General features: G+C 43.4%; 1 pseudogene; it reads right to left on the reverse strand.

Annotated features, from left to right (window-relative positions):
• Positions 1-225: 225 nt before the first annotated feature.
• Positions 226-5,371, reverse strand: LOC102257005 (annotated as a pseudogene).
• Between the last annotated feature and the right edge of the window lie 294 nt (positions 5,372-5,665).

Genomic DNA, 5,665 nt, shown 5'->3' on the forward strand with positions numbered 1-5,665 from the left:
CTTACCTAATCCATTCCTGCCTCTTCTAATCTGCTCTAATCTACTTTCCCCAATCAGAAAAAATCTTTTAAAAACTCAAAAAATATGACTATCTTTTCTCTATTTAAAATTCTTCAGTATCTTTGCTTTTTTTGTTTGGTTTCTGGGTTTGCATTTTTTTAGAAACTGTTTATTTTCTATCAACCTTATTTCCATTTTAAGAGTTTGTGGGAGAACAATTTAAGACTACTCCATAGTTGTTCCTGCCCATTCAGTGGCCTGAGCAGTGGGGGCTGCAGACCAGTCTTCAGGGGCAGGCTGAGTCCTCAGTAGGAAAGTGCTGAAGGGGCACGAAGGGCACTGCACGCCTTCAGACCTGTCTCGGCCTCAGGCTGAGCAGCAGGGCACTCGGGAGATGGAGCAGCCCATTCACCCTGAAATACCTCCTGGGTCACAGCCATTTCAGCATGGCCTGCTCTTCCTTTCCAACCTCCTCAGGGTCTCTGTAGAGGCAGAGATCAGGCGTGACCTCCCACGGGTGTTCATGGGGCTGGTGGTACCCATGTGCAGTACTTCTTGGGCCAGCATTCACCACATCAGACCCACTGAGTGAGGCCCCTTGTTGTTGCAAGGGCTGGCAATGTCCACAGAGCACAGAGGAGAGTCTGCATTACACAGAGCAATGGTGGGCAGGCTAACATAAGACACCCCTGTGAGAGGCCGGTGGTCAGCTCTGGGATCAGTAACCACCAGGAGTCGCGGCTCCCGGAAGGCTGCCCGGATCCAGATGGTGGAGGTTCCAGGAGTGAAGCGGCCGGCAGTAGGAGCGGCTCCAGTGGCAGCAGCAGACTTCAGCACAGCTGGCTGGCGGGTGTTCTTGGATGATATGACACTGACATCAGCGGGGTGTTCAATGGCAACAATGGCACCCGCCGCCAGCAGGAGCTTCTCCCAGGTTCTCTTCAGATTTGTGCTGTAGACGCCATCACTCTTCCTTGTGAAGATATACTGCTCCGTTTGGATGTCAAGGTTGGTGCCACCTAAGTGGGTCCCCGCTGCAAGGAATTTGAGGACATCCCCCCTTCGTTTGAGGACATCAAGGGCTCCGGACGTTGTGGAAGTTTCCCTTTAAGTAAGTCACGTGGGAACCAAGAACAACATACAGGTCCCTCTCTGGGTAGTGCAGAAAGGCTTCCTTTTCCTTTTTTTGATAAAAATTGGAATCTTTGACATGGCCTGCAAAGAATATAGACTTGGACCCGGCCCACTCACCTCCTTGCATTTACTGCAACCACTACTTCCCCTATGCCCTGCTTCCCAGGACTTTCCTAGGTCCTCAGACGCTCCTGGCCTCAGGACCCTCGCAGGCTGCTCTCTCCTAGCCGGCCCCACTCATCCTTCATGGTGTAGCTTAAGTATTACTTCCTTAGAGAGCTCTCTCTGTCCCTCCAGAGGAGTTCTGGGCCCTGTCTTAGTTCAGCTATAGCAGAGGACAGCAGACTGGGTGGCTTAAATAACAGACATTAGTTTCTCATTATTGTAGAGGCTGCAAGCTCATTGCCCGCATACACAGCATGATTATAATTTAAGCTTAGACTTATTTTCAAAATTGAGACATTAAATTTAGAAGTTGGGTTTAACCAGACAAAGTCTTACAACCTAGCTAATCAAAATATTTACAAATGCAGCTACCAACTGCTCCACTTAGATCATTTAATACCTCCTAGTTTGTACCAGGCAAAACACTCAAGGGCACAAGAAAAGATCAGCAATCTAGAAAAACAAATAAAATTATGTTTTCTAGAATCTGTGTTCTTCTTTTCATTCAACAAAAGGCACAGAATGGCCCCGCATTTTCGCCTGAGAGAGTGCTGAGTGGCACTCAGGGAATGCCGTGGCATCCAAGCTTCAGGCCAAATCGGATTCTGTTTTTAGCAGAGCCTCCATTTAAAAATTTCATTTTCTGACAAAACCGCAGTGGAACATAATCTGTGTGGCAGGAGTCCTGGTGCAGACATTGAGCAGGACACTCACACACAGGATTGCGAAGACCTCATGAATAGACAGAAGTCCTGGTTTGCGAGGTCAGAGGCCAGTGCAGGGCCACCATCACCCTCAAATTCTGCCTTTGAATCATGACTCTGAGAATGGTGCGTTGCATCAATTGGCAGCCCCCCCCCATTAAGTTTCTTCAGTTTTAAATGATGCCTTTTACTTCAAGACATCCGTATTTGTATGTAAAAATTCCCTGTTTCAAATATTTGATTTTATCTGGGTTTCCATAGCAAATTACCACAACATAAATTTATCTCCCAGTTGCATAGGTTAGAAGACCTATACAGTTCTCACTGGGCTAAAACTGAGTTGTTGGCAGACTGCATTCCTTTCTGGAGCTCCAGGGGAGAATCCGTTCCTGATTATTTGGATATTGGAAGAATTCATTTCCTTGGGATTGTGAAAGTAGGTCCTGGTTTCCTTGCTGGTGTCAGCAGAGGGCCATTCCCAGCTTTTAGAGGCCAATGTATCCTTGGCTCATGGACCCCTCTCTACATCTTTTTTCTTTTTTCACATTAGCAGATTTTATTTCTTAAGTCTATAACAAATCTTTCCTCCTTGCTTTCCTTTCTACTAGCTGATGCTTCTACATCTTTAAAGCCCACAGTGGTGGACTGAGTCTCTCTTATGCTTTGAACCTCTCCTCCTTTTCTCCTCTCATCTCTTTGACTGCACTGAGAAATGTTCTTCATCCTTAAGGACGGATGAGATTAGATTGGGCCCATCAGCCTCATCCAACATATTCTCTTTAACTCAAGGTCCTTAACCTCATCCCCAAAGTAAGGTATCATATTCCAGGGATGTAAATGTCATGGGGGGGGAGGGGGAGGAAGTCCATTATTTCACCACAAAAGTGTGTTTATTTGATTTAGGCATGGTGGGTGCTGAAGAGATTTTCTTCAGAACTTTAAGTGAGCTTCTCTTATCTAGCATTATCTTCTGATAGTTAAGAGACTCAGTTATCTCAGTTTCTTGGAAAATTACTTTATATGTTAGTAAGCTCTCAAAGAACATTATTACCCTGCCCACTGAGCTTTACACAGAGCCTTAATATCATTATTTTATTCCTTAAATTCTCTGTTTGCCTTGGTCAACTATAATGTGAGTTGCTTTTCCTGTTGTATATGTTTATTTTCCTTCTGTTAGGTCTTCAGAGAGGGCCAGATCATAAATTGTCCCTGTTTTTCCAGAGGAAAAAAGAGCCCAGGGGAAGGGAGGTTTTCTCACTCGCTCTGCATTTCATTTCCCTAGACTTTTGAATTTTACACAGTCCTTCCATCCTGATTTTTCCATAAGCACATTTTTAACAGAACTATTTGTACAATATCCTTGCTTCTTCACTTCATGTTATGAGTATAACCATAATTTTTTTAAAATATCAAAAATATATATATTTCTCTTTACATTCACTGCATTCTTGTCATTTATATAGTTCAGCCATTAAGACACTGAAGTAGCTGGACTTCAAAGCAGCTGAGTTAAGAAATATATCAATAATCTGATCAATATTTTAGTGGTGTGATATCCAGATGTTTTGAGATGTGACATTAAAGAAAGAAAAAGCATATACATCACATTTTATCACTTTAGTTTATTAATAGACTCTGAATTTTAGTTTCCATTTCTGTCATGTTCCGAATTTACCCATGTTGTTGTCTCTCTTTTACATTTGAGAAAAATTCAAGGGAAGCTTTTAAAGTATAATGCCAGGTGGAAAAGAGACTATAAATAACTCACACAATGTGATTCTTATAATTTTTCTACATGTATAACAATTCAAATATAAAATATATAACCGGCCTGCCCCCTTTCACAGTCTGGGAGCCCTCAGGGGCCGGAGGCGACCCGGTGATCAGGGGAAGGTGACGCCCCATCACACCTCTGCTACTGCCACTGCTGGCAGCGTGAGCCTTGGCCGGCCCTGGTTATCTGAGCCTTGGGTGGCCCTGGGTGGTTGTGGGGCTGAGGAGACTGGGCACCGCCATCTTGTGGCTGTGGGTGCCGCCATCTTTGAGGGCAGGGCAGTCAATTAGCATATTCCCTCCTTATTAGATAGGATATGTACACAATTATATGTACTGCATCAAGATGACAAACTGAACTCAAGGTTTCACCTTCCCTCCAATCCTGAATCTATTGAATTAAAAAGCTACATTTTAAAAAGCATAAATTTACAACAACCAAGGAAAACACAAAAATGAAGCTACCATCAAAAGACCAGAAATGTTGAGACATTCTAGGGGGAAAAAATAGAAAATAGCTAAAACAGATTGTTAGCAGTTGTGACCAGAAAACCATAGCCCAAAGCACCTCTGAGAGAGGAACCAATCCAGAAAAATTCCAAGCTTGGCGAGAACAAATGGAAGTGGAAGGAAAGAGCCAGGAGCTAGTCCTTAAGGTGACAAATAAGTGCATTAGAAATGAGATGATGGTACAGCACCCACTCTCTGTCTGGTTATGTAACCAAAGCATGTGTTTGAGTCTAGTCTGAAAGCTGAGAACCACACTCCTAAGAAAATAAAATGCCTTCTGAGGAGAAGTGTGCTGATGGAGGGAGCTGGGAGAATAGAAAGCAGAACTTAACGTGGTTGCAGACCTCCACAGCAACCAGCAAGGAAAAATCAGGAAGATTGCTCTGCCAGAAAGGATATCTATTAAAGGACTTCACCTTCCGCATGTTGAAAATATTGCCATGTTGTCTTGTAGCAATGGTGTTGCCATGGAAAATATGGTACCAATTTGTTTCTCTTTTTATTTAGGTAACTGGCTTTCTTCTCTTCGGAGAATTCACTGGAAAGTTTCTTTCAATCTGACAACTCATGCTTTTCTTCAGACAGGGAAACTTTCTTCTCTTATGTCTTCAGTGATTTCCCCTTTTCCTCTCCTCTCTACTTGAGCTCTCATAGATGAATATGTCTTTTAACTTTCTATCATAATTTTCTTTAGACTGATTACTATTTTGCTCTTTTTTTTCTGGATCCTTGCAAGAATGGGTTCTTAATTTTGTCACCTTTGAGGGCAAATACACTTCAATGCTGCTGGGACTTTTAGAGAAACTATTTAGAATGTGTCTCAGAATTATCCACCCAAGGAAGGGAAGAGGAGCATATATACCTCACCAGCTTCCCATCGTCCACTTCTGGAGAGTTCATTTTCTCACACTTCCAGACTGTATGCATGTGAGTACTGGTGGGGTTCTCCCAAACATCCCTCACTTTGAAGTCAGAGAAGCCCTAGAGCAGAAAAAGGTATGTGGTGCTTGCCCACTCACCTGCATGAAGGCAATTGCCTCAGCATTGCTGGAATAAAAGATGGCCGAGGGATGTGGGATGGGCATGTGAGGAGCCAAATACACCAGGTGAACACATTGCTAGGGCCTCCCAGGTAGCTCCCAGCTAGGGTCCTAGCTGAAACTGTCTTAGCTTCACATAAACCCACCACTGACAGACACATTCTATATGCACGAAAATTGTCTACAACCTCCATCTTAACTAAAATCTACTATTTGGCTTTGGCTTTGGTCTTCAGAAGGCCAAATAAATGAATGCCAACCTTTGTGTCATTTCTGACATTCCTGTCCTTGTGCATGATTAATAAGTATGTGAGTACCTAGGCTATCACATGTAATCAG

Source organism: Myotis brandtii, unplaced genomic scaffold, assembly GCF_000412655.1.
Source record: "Myotis brandtii unplaced genomic scaffold, ASM41265v1 scaffold300, whole genome shotgun sequence".
Taxonomy (NCBI): Eukaryota; Metazoa; Chordata; class Mammalia; order Chiroptera; family Vespertilionidae; genus Myotis; species Myotis brandtii.